This window comes from Stegostoma tigrinum, chromosome 35 (genome assembly GCF_030684315.1).
Source record: "Stegostoma tigrinum isolate sSteTig4 chromosome 35, sSteTig4.hap1, whole genome shotgun sequence".
In the NCBI taxonomy this organism is placed as follows: domain Eukaryota; kingdom Metazoa; phylum Chordata; class Chondrichthyes; order Orectolobiformes; family Stegostomatidae; genus Stegostoma; species Stegostoma tigrinum.
Window position 1 is genome coordinate 48538 of NC_081388.1, and position 16360 is coordinate 64897.

At 62.7% G+C, this 16360-nt stretch overlaps 1 long non-coding RNA gene across 1 annotated transcript in view; it reads right to left on the reverse strand.

Moving 5' to 3' along the window:
- Positions 1-1088: 1088 nt before the first annotated feature.
- The window catches only part of LOC132206322 (uncharacterized), a 218044-nt gene continuing 202772 nt past the window's right edge, over positions 1089-16360 (reverse strand). The window contains exon 9 of the long non-coding RNA XR_009442973.1: positions 1089-1228. This is a non-coding gene — a long non-coding RNA (uncharacterized LOC132206322). The remainder of the gene's footprint in view (positions 1229-16360) is intronic.

The following is a 16360-nucleotide window of genomic DNA, read 5'->3' on the forward strand; positions in this document are numbered from 1 at the left end:
GAAATCTCAATGTACTACATCAACTGGTGGTCCTTCATCAGTAATGTTTGTTTCCTTCTCAAAGCACTGTCGCAAGTTTGTCAAGTATTATTTCCCCTTTATAAAAGGATGTTAACTCTGTAGGATGTCATGGCACACTCAGTACCCTGTTATTTCATCTTTCATTGCCGGCATGAACATCTACCCAGGTTGACCTAAATTGGCAATACTGGCTTGCTATTTTGCCGAAGTATCTTTGTAATAATGGTGTTATGTTCACAATCTTTCAATCCTCTGAGAATTTTCCACAATCTAAGGATTCTTGGAAGATTATCATCAGTGCCTCCATTGTATCTGTAGCTGCATTGTTCAACATGAGAGGATACAACTCATCATACCCCTTGGATATTTTCTCTACTGATTGGAGTCATGTTTGGAATTCTGTGCAGTGACATTCACTTTTAACAGTTTGCTAAATACTACCAGGAACAGAAATTGTGATCCAGCTGCAACTAAACTAAAGCTTTCAGCACGGAAGGAAGTCTTTCAATTCATTATGAACCTAATAACTCCTGAAAAGGGCAATACAATTTGCCTCAGTCCACAAATGTTCTTCCTCCAACATCCTGAGATGCATCATCTGTATTTATTCAAATTTACCACAGATTCTGTTTCAATCATCCTTTCAGCAATACGCATGACAACAATTCGGCATTCTTAGTCCCCCTGTAGCCTCCGTTGCACACGTGCATTGTTAGATGATTATTTATTTGTGTGCCTGCTTTTTTGCTCGAATGGAGAAAGGTAAATTTCTGTTCTTTTGTCATGAGAGCTATTGCCTCCTCACTCTCATCTTCCTTGTTTTATCCTGTGCTGGAATATTTAATTTGTTGACATATCTGAAATAAGTTGTTGAATGGATTGGGTTTTGTAACATTGCATTCCCCATTGACCATCTGCCGATACTGTTGCTTGTTCTAACAGTTATTATCTTGCAGAGTGGAAAATGCAGTTTGAAAGCAATGGAACATTATCGATGAAGAAGTTGATGCATAAATTGCTGCGATCTTCGAAACTACAAACTCACCTTCAATTCTTTCTCGGTCAGAGCATTGTGCTGGCGCAAATGAATCGTGTTCTCAATGGGACTTCCAAAACCATGGAATTGAATTTGCATGTTGATTTCTTCTTCCCTCTTCAAAAATGCAAAGTAGTATCATGATGAAGCTTCCAAGGCGATGATTGTGTCCTTCAATGAACGGAAAAGTGACTTTTAGATTCACGGAAATATTTCACTACTTCGATAGACATGAAAGGCAAACATTCTCCCTGTATATGACCCAGTCTCATTTTATCGTATCTTTCTGATTTTACATGCCACGGGATAATCATTGCAGTGTAACAGAAATGTTGATCATGGAAATTTATCACTGTTTTCATAAATGGCAAATTTTCAACATCTTGCAATTGTATGAAGGCTCAGTCTCATCACACCTCGCCTGCTGCACAAAGACATTCTTACATTGCTTTCAATGTTAGGGCTGAAACAAAACACAATCATGACACAAATGCATCAACACCCCACTTTCAACAGGATCTGATATCCTTGCCAGGCACTGGAGGGGTTGCGGAGACTGGTGAGTGGATAAAGTTGTTCCTCTGTTCAAGCAGGAAAACGGGGACTTTCCAGGAAACTACAGACTGGTGAGTGTCTCATGTCTCAAAGGTATGGGCTAATAAGGGACAGCCAGCATGGCATTATGCGGGGCAGGTTATGTCTTACCAAGTCAGTTGAAGTTTTCAAGGAGGTGACAAGGGTGATCAATTTGGGTAGAACAGTTGATAACATATACATGGATTTTACGAAGGTTTTCAACAAGGTCCCTCATGGTATGCTCATCCAGAAGATTAAGATCCATGAGATCCGTGGTGACTTGGCCTGCCCATATAAGGCAGACGGTAGCGGTGGAAGGCTAACAAAGAGAACACAGTATAGGGCTGGAGGAACACAGCAGGCCAGGCAGCATCAACAATGTCAGCTTTCCTGTTCCTCTGATGCTGCCTGACCTGCTGCGTTCCTCCAGCTCCACACTTGGTTATCTCTGATTCCAGCATCTACAGTTCTTGCCGTCTCAGTGGTGGAAAGCTGTTTTTCTGGCTGCAGCTCAGTGACGAGTGGTGTTCCGCATCGATGTGACTTCTGCTGTTTGTGATATGTGTAAATGACTTGGTTGCAAATGTAGACGGGGGATTAGTAAGTTTGCAGATGATATAAGGACCAATGGACTTGTGGACAGCATGGAAGGTTGTCAAAGGACACAGCAAGATACAGACCAATTGCAAACACGAGCGGAGAAATGGCCGATGGAATTTAATCTGGGCAGGCATGAGGTGTTGCATTTTAGGAGACCAAGTGTTAAGGAAAGGGATACACAGTTAATGGCAGGACCCCAAACAGCAGTGATGTCCAGAGGGATCTTGGGGTCCTAGACCATAACTCCCTGACAGTAGCCACACAAGTAGATAGGGTGGTCAAGAAGGCATATCGCATGCTTGCCTTTATTCATAGGGGAACTCAGTGCAAGAGTCAGGATGTCACATTGCAGCTTTACAAGACTTTGGTGAGACCACACAGAGTATTGCATTCAATTCTGGCCGCCACATTACACTAAGGACGTGCAGGCTTTGGACAGGGTGCAGAAGAGATTTACCAGCATGCTGACTGGAATAGAGGGTATGAACGAGAGGGAGAAGCTGGAAAAACTCTTCGTTTTCTCTGGAGCAGTGGAAGCTGAGGGCAGGCTTGATAGAAGTCTATCAAATTAGGAGTTACATAAATACAGCTAACGGTCAGAAAATTTCTCCCCTGGAGTTGAAGTGTCCACTATTAGGGGGCATGCATTTAAGCTGAGAGGGGGGAAGTTCAAAAGAGATGTGAGGGGCAAATATTTCACACTGAGCATGTTAAAAGTGTGGAATACATTGCCCGGGGTGATAGTGGATGCAGATACGATGAAAGCATTTCAAAGGGACTTTTAGTTCAGTGCACGAATCTGCAAGGAATGGAGAACTATGGATCAAGGACAGGCAGAAGGGATTATTTCATTTGTTGTCATGTTTGGACCAACATGGTGGGCCAAAGGGCACATTCCTGTTGCTGTCGTGTTCCAAGTTTTATGCTCACCTGTGTCATGATTGCAAAAAGTCGGATTGGGAAGAATTTTTGAGAAGCGTTTGTGAACATCATTTCATGTAAGGACAAATGGGATAAGGATTAGGTGACACAGCACAATCAGATCTTGGAGCCCATGATGAATCATAGGGACCTCACAAGCACCAATGATCAGAGGGATCTCAGGATCTTGATGTGCATGCCTGTTGATCCCCCAATGTAATGGACCAGGTCGTTGAAGTGGTTTGGAAGGCAGATTGGATACTCGTCTTTATTAGACTTAATATTAAGTGGTAGAGTTTCAGAATAGGCAGGGTATGTACAACACTGTTGGGCCGAACCAACATTAAATCAACGATGAGAAAATACAGTGAGACTTGGACAACGGTCAGGCTTGGCCTGATAAAGGAGAAGTTACATTTGCACCATACAAGTGCTAAGCAGCAATCAGCTCCAACAAGAGAGAATATGACCATATCAAAAAAATTCCATGTCCTTACCCTCACATCATCGTTACTTTTTTTTTAATGTGCAAGTTTTTACCAGGATGCTGCCTGGACTGGAGGGCTTATCTTATGAAGAGAGGTTGACTGAGCTCGGTCTCTTTTCATTGGAGAAAAGGAGGAGGAGAGGGGACCTAATTGAGGTATACAAGATAATGAGAGGCATAGATAGAGTTGATAGCCAGAGACTATTTCCCAGGGCAGAAATGGCTAGCACGAGGGGTCATAGTTTTAAGCTGGTTGGTGGAAAGTATAGAGGGGATGTCAGAGGCAGGTTCTTTATGCAGAGAGTTGTGAGAGCATGGAATGCGTTGCCAGCAGCAGTTGTGGAAGCAAGGTCATTGGGGTCATTTAAGAGACTGCTGGACATGTATATGGTCACAGAAATTTGAGGGTGCATACATGAGGATCAATGGTCGGCACAACATTGTGGGCTGAAGGGCCTGTTCTGTGCTGGACTGTTCTATGTTCTGAGTGCAATCCAAGCCATGCAAGGCTACGGGCCAGGTGTTGGAAATGAGGTCAGAACAATTCAGTGCTTGTTCTTGACTGTCACAGAATCTGTCAGCTTATAATGTATTTCTCCTGTATTGTAGACTACTGAGGTGCTTGGCTATCCACTAAACCAAGGTTAACACTGATCTAAAACTAAACTGGGTCAGTTATATAATCAGCAGTAGCCAGGTCCATAGTACAAACCACCCTGCTGTGGGACAGAGTAAGGCAAATCCAAGTGAGCGAGTGTGGTTGGAGACTCATTCGTTGGGGGCATAGATTCTGTCGCCACATTTGAGACACCAGGGCTGCGTGTTGCTTCCCTGGTGCAAGGTCAAGGACATCTCTGAGTGGTTGCAACAAATTCTTAAAGGGGAGGGTGAGCAGCCAGAGGCCACGGGGCACGTTGGTACCAATGACATGGGCAGAAAGAGGGATGACATCCTGCAGACTATGTACAAGGAGTTAGCAAAGAGGCTGAAAGGCAGGACCGAGAGGGTAATAATTTAGGGGTTGCCATGAGTGCCACGTGTGAGTGAGCTAAGTCATAGAAAGATAGGTGAGATGAATGCATGGTTAAGGAGCTGGCACAGGGGGCAGGGTTTCCGGTTCATGCATCATTGGGACCGTTTCTGAGCAAGGGGTGACCTGTGCAAGAGGGATGGGAGGCAAAACGCTGTGAGCGGGTCAGGACAGAGGGGACAAGTCGTTGTGAGCGGGTTACGACGGAGGGAACAAGTGCCTGTGAGCAGGTCAGGAAGGAGGGGCAAGTCGCTGTGAGCAGGTCAGGAAGGAGGGGCAAGTCGCTGTGAGCGGGTCAGGGCTGCGAGGGCAAGTCCCTGTCAGTGGGACAGGACTGCGGGGTAAATCGCTGTGAGCGGATCAGGGCTGTGGGGGCCAGTCCCTGTGAGCGGGACAGGACTGCGGGGGTCAGTCCTTGTCAGCGGGACAGGACTGCAGGGGGCAAATCGCTGTGAGCGGGTCAGGGCTGCAGGGCCCAGACCATGTGTGCGGGTCAGGGCTGCGGGGGCCAGAGCCTGTGAGCGGGTCAGGGCTGCGGGGGCAAGTCCCTGTCAGCGGGACAGGACTGCGGGGGCCAGTCCCTGTGAGCGGATCAGGGCTGCGGGGGCCAGTCCCTGTGAGCGGGTCAGGACAGCAGGGGTCCAGTCCCTGTGAGCGGGTCAGGACTGCAGGGGGCCAGTCCCCGTGAGTGGGTCAGGGTTGTGGGGGCCAGTAACTGTGAGCGGGTCAGGGCTGTGGGGGCAAGTCCCTGTCAGCGGGACAGGACTGCGGGGTAGATCGGTGTGAGCGGGTCAGGGCTGCGGGGGCCAGTCCCTGTGAGCGGGTCAGGGCTGCGGGGCAAGTCCCTGGGAGCGGGTCAGGGCTGCGAGGGCAAATCCCTGTGAGAGGGTCAGGGCAGCGGGGGCCAGTCCCTGTGAGCGCGAAAGGACTGCAGGGGGCAAATCACTGCGAGCGGGACAGGGCTGCGGGGGCCAGTCCCTGCGAGCGGGTCTGACTGCAGGGGGCCAGTCCCTGTGAGTGGGTCAGGGCTGCGGGGGCCAGTCCCTGTGAGGGGGTCAGGGCTGCGGCCACAGGCCGCTGTGAACGGGACAGGGCTGCAGGGGGCAAGTCGCTGTGAGCGGGTCAGGGCTGCGGGGGGCAATATGCTGTGAGCGGGTCAGGGCGGCGGGGCCAGGGTCCCTGTGAGCGGGTCAGGGCTGCGGGGCCCAGTCCCTGTGAGCGGGACAGGGCTGGGGGACCCAGTCCCTGTGAGCGGGACAGGGCAGCGGGGCCCAGTCCCTGTGAGCGGGACAGGGCAGCGGGGCCCAGTCCCTGTGAGCGGGACAGGGCTGCGGGGCCCAGTCCCTGTGAGCGGGATACGGCTGCGGGGGGCAGTCCCTGTTAGTGTGTCAGGGCTGCGGGGGCCAGTCGGTGTGAGCGGGACAGTGCCCCGGGGCCCAGTCCCTGTGAGCGGGACATGGCTGCGAGGCCCAGTCCGCTGTGAGCGGGACAGGACTGCGGGGGGCAAGTCGCTGTGAGCGGGTCAGGACTGCTGAGGGCCAGTCCCTGTGAGCGGGACAGGGCTGCTGGGGCCAGTCCCTGTGAGCGGGACAGTGCTGCGGGGCCCATACCTGTCAGTGGGACAGGGCTGCGGGGCCCAGTCTGCTGTGAGCGGGACAGGGCTGCGGGGTGCAGTCCCTGTGAGCGGGTCAGGACTGCTGGGGGCCAGACACTGTGAGCGGGAAACATCTGCGGGGGACAGTACGGTGTGAGCGGGTCAGGGCTGCGGGGGACAAGTCGCTGTCAGCGGGTCAGGGCTGCAGTGGCCAGTCCCTGTGAGGGGGACACGGCTGCGGGGGCCAGTACCTGTGAGCGGGACAGGGCTGCGGGGCCCAGTCCCTGTGAGCGGGAGAGGGCTGCATGGCCCAGTTCCTGTGAGCGGGTCAGGGCTGCGGGGGCCAGTCACTGTGCGCGGGTCAGGGCTGCGGTGGCTCGTCCCTGTGAGCGGGACAGGGCTGCGGGGGGCAGTACGCTGTGAGCAGGACATGGCTGCGGGGCCCAGTCCCAGTGAGCGGGACAGGGCTGCGGGGCCCAGTCCCTGTGAGCGGGACAGGGCTGCGGGGCCCAGTCCCTGTGAGCGGGACAGGGCTGCGGGGCCCAGTCCCTGTGAGCGGGACATGGATGCGAGGCCCAGTCCGCTGTGAGCGGGACACGGCTGCGGGGGGCAGTCCGCTGTGAGCAGGACACGGCTGCGGGGCCCAGTCCCTGTGAGCGGGTCAGGGCTGTGGGGCCCAGTCCCTGTGAGCGGGTCAGGGCTGCGGGGGCCAGACACTGTGAGCGGGAAACATCTGCGGGGGACAGTACAGTGTGAGCGGGTCAGGGCTGCGGGGGACAAGTCGCTGTCAGCGGGTCAGGGATGCAGTGGCCAGTCCCTGTGAGCGGTACACGGCTGCGGGGGCCAGTACCTGTGAGCGGGACAGGGCTGCAGGGCCCAGTCCCTGTGAACGGGAGAGGGCTGCAGGGCCCAGTTCCTGTGAGCGGGTCAGGGCTGCGGGGGCCAGTCACTGTGCGCGGGTCAGGGCTGCGGTGGCTAGTCCCTGTGAGCGGGACAGGGCTGCGGGGGGCAGTACGCTGTGAGCGGGACAGGGCTGGGGGCTGCAGTAAGCTGTGAGCGGGTCAGGGCTGCGGGGGCCAGTCCCTGTGAGCAGGTCACGGCTGCGGGGGCCAGTACCTGTGAGCGGGACAGGGCTGCGGGGGCCAGTCCCTGTCAGCTGGACAGGGCTGCGGGGGCCAGTCCCTGTCAGCGGGACAAGGCTGCAGGGGCAAGTCGCTGTCAGCGGGTCAGGGCTGCGGGGGCAAGTCGCTGCAAGCGGTACAGGGCGGCGGGGGCAGGCCGCTGCGAGCCTGTCAGGGCGGCGGGGGCAGGCCGCTGTGAGCGGGTCAGGACTGCAGGGGGCAATACGCTGTGTGCGGGTCAGGGCTTCGGGGCCGAGGCCACTGCGAGCGGGTCAGGGCAGTGGGGCCAGGGTCCCTGTGAGCAGGACAGGGCTGCAGGGCCCAGAACGCTGTGAGCGGGTCAGGGCAGCGGGCCCGGTCCCTGCCAGCGGGTCAGGGCGGCTGGGGCAGGTCGCTGTGAGCGGGACAGGGCCTCGGGGCGCAGTTCCTGTGAGCGCGTCAGGGCTGCAGGACCCAGTCCCTGTGAGCGGGTCAGGGCTGCGGGGCCCAGGCCGCTGTGAGCGGGTCAGGGCGGCGGGGCCCAGGCCGCTGCAAGCGGGTCAGGGCGGCGGGGGCAGGCTGCTGTGAGCGGGTCAGGGTGCCAGGGCCCTGTCCCTGCCAGCGGGTCAGGACTGAGCGGGCAGGCCGCTGTGACCGGGTCAGGGCTGCAGGGCCCAGGCCGCTGTGAGCGGGTCAGGGAGGCGGGGCCCAGTCCCTGCCAGCGGGTCAGGGCAGCGGGGGCAGGCCGTTGCGAGCGGGTCAGTGCTGCGGGGCCCAGGCCGCTGCGAGCGGGTCAGTGCAGCGGGGGCAGGTTGCTGTGAGCAGGTCAGGGCGGCGGGGCCCAGTCCCTGTGAGAGGGACAGGACTGCGGGGGCAGGCCGCTGCGAGCGGGTCAGGGCAGCGGGGCCCAGGCCGCTGCAAGCGGGTCAGGACGGCGGGGCCCAGGCCACTGCAAGCGGTTCAGGACTGCGGGGGCAGGCCGCTGCGAGCGGGTCAGGGCAGCGGGGCCCAGGCCGCTGCGAGCGGGTCAGGGCAGCGGGGCCCAGGCCGCTGCAAGCGGTTCAGGACTGCGGGGGCAGGCCACTGTGAGCGGGTCAGGGCTTCGGGGCCCAGGCCACTGTGAGCAGGTCAGGGCGGCGGGGCCCAGGCCGCTGTGAGCGGGTTAGGGCTCCGGGGGCCAGACGCTGTGAGCGGGACACGGCTGCAGGGGGCAGTACGCTGTGAGCGGGAGAGGACTGCGGGGGGCAATACCTTGTGAGTGGGACAGGGCTGCGGGGCCCAGTCCCTGTGAGCGGGACAGGGCTGCAGGGGCAAGCCGCTGTGAGCGGATCAGGGCGGTGGGGCCCAGGCCGCTGTGAGCAGGTCAGGCCTGCGGGAGCCAGTCCCTGTGAGCGGGTCAGGGCTCCGGGGGCCAGATGCTGTGAGCGGGACACGGCTGCAGGGGGCAGTACGCTGTGAGCAGGACAGGGCTGCGGGGTCCATCCCTGTCAGTGGGACAGGGCTGCGGGGGCCAGTCGCTGTGAGCGGGACAGAGCTCCGGGGCACAGTCCCTGTGAGCGGGACATGGCTGCGAGGCCGAGTCCGCTGTCAGCGGGTCAGCACTCCAGGGGCCAGACCCTGTAAGCGGGACACGGCTGTGGGGGGCAGTACGCTGTGAGCGGGACAGGGCTGCGGGTCAAGTCCCTGAGAGAGGGTCAGGGCTGCGGGGGCCAGTCCCTGTTAGCGGGTCAGGGCTGCAGGGGCAAGTCGCTGTCAGCGGAGAGGGCTGCGGGGGAAAGTCGCTGCAAGCGGGTCAGGGCGGCGGGGCCCAGGCCGCTGCAAGCGGTACAGGGCGGCGGGGGCAGGCCGCTGCGAGCCTGTCAGGGCGGCAGGGGCAGGCCGCTGTGAGCGGGTCAGGGCTTCGGGGCCGAGGCCACTGTGCGCGGGTCAGGGCGGTGGGGCCAGGGTCCCTGTGAGCAGGACAGGGCTGCGGGGCCCAGAACGCTGTGAGCGGGTCAGGGCGGCGGGGCCCAGTCCCTGCCAGCTGGTCAGGGCGGCGGGGGCAGGCTGCTGCGAGCGCGTCAGGGCGCCGGGGCCCAGTCCCTGTGCGCGGGACAGGGCTGCGGGGCCCAGGCCGCTGTGAGCGGGACAGGACTGCAGAGGGCAATACGCTGTGAGCGGGACAGGGCTGCGGGGCCCAGGCCGCTGTGAGCGGGTCAGGGCGGCGGGGGCAGGCTGCTGTGAGCGGGTCAGGGCGCCGGGGCCCAGTCCCTGCCAGCTGGTCAGGGCGGCGGGGGCAGGCCGCTGCGAGCGCGTCAGGGCGCCGGGGCCCAGTCCCTGTGCGCGGGACAGGGCTGCGGGGCCCAGGCCGCTGTGAGCGGGACAGGACTGCAGAGGGCAATACGCTGTGAGCGGGACAGGGCTGCGGGGCCCAGGCCGCTGTGAGCGGGTCAGGGCGGCGAGGGCAGGCTGCTGTGAGCGGGTCAGGGAGGCGGGGCCCAGTCCCTGTCAGCGCGACAGGGCTGCGGGGGCCAGTCCGGGAGCGGGTCAGGGCTGCGGGGGCCAGACCCCGTGAGCGGGTCAGGACTGAGGGGGCAAGTCGCTGTGAACGGGACAGGGCTGCAGGGGGCAAGTCGCTGTGAGTGGGTCAGGGCTGTGGGGGGCAATACGCTGTGAGCGGGATAGGGCTGCGGGGGCAAGTCGCTGTCAGCGGGTCAGGACTGCAGGGGGCGATACGCTGTGAGCGGGACCGGGTTGCGGGGGCTGACCGCTGTGAGCGGGTCAGGGCGGCGGGGGCCAGTCCGGGAGCGGGTCAGGGCTGCGGGGGCCAGTCCCTGTGAGGGGGTCAGGGCTGCGGGTCAGGACTGCAGGGGCAGGCCGCTGTGAGCGGGACGGGGCGGCGGGGCGCAGTGCCTGTGAGCGCGTCAGGGCTGCAGGGCCCAGTCCCTGTGCGCGGGACAGGGCGGCGGGGCTCAGGCCGCTGCAAGTGGGTCAGGGCGGCAGGGGTAGGCTGCTGTGAGCGGGTCAGGGCGCCGGGGCCCAGTCCCTGTGAGCGGGTCAGGGATGCGGGGGCCAGTCCCTGTCAGCGGGACAGCGTTGCGGGTGCCAGTCCCTGTCAGCGGGACAGGGCTGCGGGGGCCAGTCCCTGTCAGCGGGACAGGGCTGCGGGGGCCAGTCCCTGTCAGCGGGACAGGGCTGCGGGGGCCAGTCCCTGTCAGCGGGGGCCAGTCCCTGTCAGCGGGACAGGGCTGCGGGGGCCAGTCCCTGTCAGCGGGACAGGGCTGCGGGGGCCAGTACCTGTCAGCGGGACAGGGCTGCGGGGGCCAGTCCCTGTCAGCGGGACAGGGCGGCGGGGTCCAGTACCTGTCAGCGGGACAGGGCTGAGGGGGCCAGACCCTGTAAGTGGGACACGGCTGCGGGCGGTAGTACGCTGTGAGCGTGACAGGACTGCGGGGGGCAAGTCGCTGTGAGCGGGACAGGGCTGCGGGGGCCAGTCCCTGTCAGCGGGACAGGGCTGCGGGGGCCAGTCCCTGTCAGCGGGACAGGGCTGCGGGGGCCAGTCCCTGTCAGCGGGACACGGCTGCGGGGTCCAGTCCCTGTCAGCGGGACAGGGCGGCGGGGTCCAGTCCCTGTCAGCGGGACAGGGCTGCGGGGTCCAGTCCCTGTCAGCGGGACAGGGCTGCGGGGTCCAGTCCCTGTCAGCGGGACAGGGCTGAGGGGGCCAGTCCCTGTCAGCGGGACAGGGCTGAGGGGACCAGTCCCTGTCAGCGGGACAGAGCTGCGGGGGCGAGTCCCTGTAAGCGGGACAGGGCTGCGGGGGCCAGTCCCTGTAAGCGGGACAGGGCTGCGGGGGCCAGTCCCTGTGAGCGGGACTGGGCTGCGGGGGCCAGTCCCTATGAGTGGGACACGGCTATGGGGGCCAGTCCCTGTCCGCGCGACAGGGCTTCGGGGGCCGGACGCCGTCGGCGCGACAGGGTTGCGGGGGCCGGACCCCGTGAGCGGGTCTGGGCTGCGGGGGCCGGCCCCTGTCAGTGGGACAGGGCTGCGGGGGCCGGCCCCCGTCAGTGGGACAGGAATGACGGGGCAAGTCACTGTGAGCGCGACAGGACTGCAGGGGGCAAGTCGCTGTGAGCGCGACAGGGCTGTGGGGGCCAGTCCCTGTGAGCAGGTCAGGGCTGCGGGGCAAGTCGCTGCGAGCACGACAGGACTGGAGGGGGCAAGTCGCTGTGAGCGGGTCAGGGCTGCGGGAGCGAGCCGCTGTCAGCGGGACAGGGCTGCGGGGGAAGTCGCTGTCAGCGGGACAGGGCTGCAGCGGGCAAGTCGCTGTGAGCGGGTCAGGGCTGTGGGGGCCAGCCGCTGTGAGCGGGTCAGGGCTGTGGGGGCCAGTACCTGTTAGCGGGTCACAGCTGCGGCTGCCAGTCCCTGTGAGCGGGTCAGGGCTGCGGGGGCCAGTCCCTGTGAGCGGGTCAGGGCTGCGGGTGACAAATCGCTGTGAGCGGGTCAGGGCTGCAGGGGTCAGTCCCGATGAGCGGGTCAGGACTGAGGGAGCAAGTCGCTGTGAGCGTGACTGGACTGCATGGGGCAAACCGCTGTGAGCGGGACAGGAGTGCGGGGGCAAACCGCTGTGAGCTGGACAGGAGTGCGGGGGCAAATCGCTGTCAGCGGGTCAGGGCTGCGGGGGCCAGTCACTGTCAGTGGGACAGGGCAGCGGGGGCCAGTCCCTGTCTGCAGGACAGGACTGCAGGGGACAAATCGCTGTGAGCGGGTCAGGGCTGCAGGTGCCAGTCCCTGTGAGCGGGTCAGGGATGCGGGGGCCAGTCCCTGTCAGCGGGACAGGGCTGCGGGGGCCAGTCCCTGTCAGCGGGACAGGGCTGCGGGGGCCAGTCCCTGTCAGCGGGACAGGGCTGCGGGGGCCAGTCCCTGTCAGCGGGACAGGGCTGCGGGGGCCAGTCACTGTCAGTGGGACAGGGCAGCGGGGGCCAGTCCCTGTCTGCAGGACAGGACTGCAGGGGTCAAATCGCTGTGAGTGGGTCAGGGCTGCGGGTGCCAGTCCCTGTGAGCGGGTCAGGGATGCGGGGGCCAGTCCCTGTGAGCGGGACAGGGCTGCGGGGCCCAGTCCCTGTGTGCGGGACAGGGCTGCGGGGCCCAGTCCCTGTGAGCGGGACACGGCTGCGGGGGGCAGTACGCTGTGAGCGGGTCAGGGCTGCGGGGCCAAGTCCCTGTGAGTGGGTCAGGGCTCCGGGGGCCAGACCCTGTAAGTGGGACACGGCTGCGGGAGAAAGTATGCTGTGAGCGGGACAGGACTGCGGGGGGCAAGTCGCTGTGAGCGGGTCAGGACTGCTGGGGGCCCGGCCCTGTGAGCGGGTCAGGGCTGCGGGGGGCAATACCTTGTGAGCGGGACAGGGCTGCACGGTCCAGTCCCTGTAAGTGGGTCAGGGCTGCGGGGGTCAGTCACTGTGAGCAGGACAGGGCTGCGGGGGTCAGTACGCTGTGAGCGGGTCAGGACTGTGGGGGGCCCGTCCCTGTGAGCAGGACACGGCTGCGCGGGCCATTCTCTGTGGGCGGGACACGGCTGCGGGGGGCAGTCAGCTGTGAGCGGGACAGGACTGCGGAGGCCTGTCACTGTGAGCGGGACATGGCTGCGGGGGTCAGTACGCTGTGAGCGGGTCAGGACTGCAGGGGGCAAGTCGCTGTGAGCCGGTCAGGACTGCGGGGCCAAGTCCCTGTGAGTGGGTCAGGGCTCCGGGGGCCAGACCCTGTAAGCGGGACACGGCTGCGGGGGGCAGTACGCTGTGAGCGGGACAGGACTGCGGGGGGCAAGTCGCTGTGAGCGGGTCAGGACTGCTGGGGGCCAGGCCCTGTGTGCGGGTCAGGGCTGCAGGGGCCCGTCCCTGTGAGCGGGACACGGCTGCAGGGGGCAATGCCTTGTGATCGGGACAGGGCTGCGGGGCCCAGTCCACTGTGAGCGGGACAGGGCTGCGCGGGCCAGTCCCTGTGGGCGGGACACGGCTGCGGGGGGCAGTAAGCTGTGAGCGGGACAGGACTGCGGCGGGCAAGTCGCTGTGAGCGGGTCAGGGCTGCGGGGGCCAGTCACTGTGAGTGGGTCAGGACTCCGGGGGCCAGGCCCTGTAAGCGGGACACGGCTGCGGGGGGCAGTACGCTGTGAGCGGGACGGGACTGCGGCGGGCAAGTCGCTGTGAGCGGGTCAGGACTGCTGGGGGCCAAGCCCTGTGAGCGGGTCAGGTCTTCGGGGCCCAGGCCGCTGTGAGCGGCACACGGCTGCGGGGCCCAGTCCCTGTCAGCGGGTCAGGGCGGCGGGGGCAGGCCGCTGTGAGCGGGTCAGGGCGCCGGGGCCCAGGCCGCAGCAAGCGGGTCAGGGCGCCGGGGCCCAGTCCCTGCCAGCGGGTCAGGACTGCAGGGGGCAATACACTGTGAGCGGGTCAGGGCTTCGGGGCCCAGACCACTGCGAGCGGGTCAGGGCGGTGGGGCCAGGGTCCCTGTGAGCGGGACAGGGCTGCGGGGCCCAGGCCGCTGTGAGCGGGTCAGGGCGGCGGGGGGCAATACGCTGTGAGCGGGACAGGGCTGCGGGGGCAAGTCGCTGTGAGCGGGTCAGGGCTGCAGGGGGCAAGTTGCTGTGCGCGGGTCAGGGCTGCGGGGCCCAGTCCCTGTGAGCGGGACAGGGCTGCGGGGCCCAGTCCCTGTGAGCGGGACAGGGCTGCGGGGCCCAGTCCCTGTGTGCGGGACAGGGCTGCGGGGCCCAGTCCCTGTGAGCGGGACACGGCTGCAGGGGGCAGTACGCTGTGAGCGGGTCAGGGCTGCGGGGCCAAGTCCCTGTGAGTGGGTCAGGGCTCCGGGGGCCAGACCCTGTAAGCGGGACACGGCTGCGGGAGAAAGTATGCTGTGAGCGGGACAGGACTGCGGGGGGCAAGTCGCTGTGAGCCGGTCAGGACTGCTGGGGGCCCGGCCCTGTGAGCGGGTCAGGGCTGCGGGGGGCAATACCTTGTGAGCGGGACAGGGCTGCGGGGCGCAGTCCGCTGTGAGCGGGACAGGGCTGTGCGGTCCAGTCCCTGTAAGTGGGTCAGGGCTGCGGGGGTCAGTCACTGTGAGCGGGACAGGGCTGCGGGGGTCAGTACGCTGTGAGCGGGTCAGGACTGCAGGGGGCAAGTCGCTGTGAGCCGGTCAGGACTGCGGGGCCAAGTCGCTGTGAGTGGGTCAGGGCTCCGGGGGCCAGACCCTGTAAGCGGGACACGGCTGCGGGGGGCAGTACGCTGTGAGCGGGACAGGACTGCGGGGGGCAAGTCGCTGTGAGCGGGTCAGGACTGCGGGGGCCAGTCACTGTGAGTGGGTCAGGACTCCAGGGGCCCGTCCCTGTGAGCGGGACACGGCTGCAGGGGGCAATGCCTTGAGAGCGGGACAGGGCTGCGGGGCCCAGTCCACTGTGAGCGGGACAGGGCTGCGCGGGCCAGTCCCTGTGGGCGGGAGACGGCTGCGGGGGGCAGTAAGCTGTGAGCGGGACAAGACTGCGGCGGGCAAGTCGCTGTGAGCGGGTCAGGGCTGCGGGGGCCAGTCACTGTGAGTGGGTCAGGACTCCAGGGGCCAAGCCCTGTAAGCGGGACACGGCTGCGGGGGGCAGTACGCTGTGAGCGGGACGGGACTGCGGGGGGCAAGTCGCTGTGAGCGGGTCAGGACTGCTGGGGGCCAGGCCCTGTGAGCGGGTCAGGGCTTCGGGGCCCAGGCCGCTGTGAGCGGCACACGGCTGCGGGGCCCAGTCCCTGTCAGCGGGACAGGGCTGCGGGGCCCAGTCCCTGTGAGCGGGTCACGGCTGCGGGGGGCAGTACGCTGTGAGCGGGTCAGGGCTGCGGGGGCCAGCACCTGTCAACGGGTAAGGTCTGCGGGGGCCAGTCCCTGTGAGTGGGACACGGCTGCGGGGCCCAGTCCCTGTGAGCGGGTCAGGGCTGCGGGGGGCAAGTCGCTGTGAGCGGGTCAGGGCTGCGGGGGCAGTCCCTGTGAGCAGGGCAGGGCTGCGGGGCCCAGTCACCCATTTCCCTCAGTCACTGCATCCCATTTCCCTCAGTCACTGCATCACATTTCCATCAGACACTGCAGCTCATGTCACTCTGTCACGACATCCAATTTCCATCATTCACTGCATGCCATTTCACCCAGTCACTGCATCCCATTTCAAGCAGTCACTGCATCACATTTCACTCAGTCACTGCACCACATTTCACTCAGTCACTGCACCACATTTCACTCAGTCACTGCCTCCCACTTCACTCAGTCACTGCCTCCCACTTCACTCAGTCACTGCCTCCCATTTCAGTCAGTCACTACCTCCCATTTCAGTCAGTCACTGCATCCCATTTCCCTCAGGCACTGCATCCGATTTCCCTCAGTCACTGCATCCAACTGCTCTCAGTCACTGCCTCCCACTTCACTCAGTCACTGCCTCCCAAATTCAGTCACTCACTCCCTCCCATTTCACTCAGTCACTGCATCCCATTTCACTCAGTCACTACATCCCATTTCACTCAGTCACTACATCCCATTTTACTCAGTCACTACATCCCATTTCACTCAGTCACTGCATCCCATTTCACTCAGTCACCGCATCCCATTACCCTCTGGCACTGCATCCCATTTCACTCAGGCACTGCGGCCCATTTGACTCAGGCACTGCGGCCCATTTGACTCAGGCACTGCGGCCCATTTCACTCAGGCACTGCGGCCCATTTCACTCAGGCACTGCAGCCCGTTTCACTCAGGCACTGCAGCCCATTTCAATCAGTCACTGCATCCCATTTCCCCCAGTCACTGCGTCTCATTACCCTCAGTCAGTGCATTTCATTTCCCTCAGTGACTGCATCCCATTTCACTCAGTGACTGCATCCCATTTCACTCAGTCACTGCATCGCATTTCACTCAGTCACTGCATCACTTTCACTCAGTCACTGCACCACATTTCACTCAGTCACTGCACCACATTTCACTCAGTCACTGCCTCCCATTTCAATCA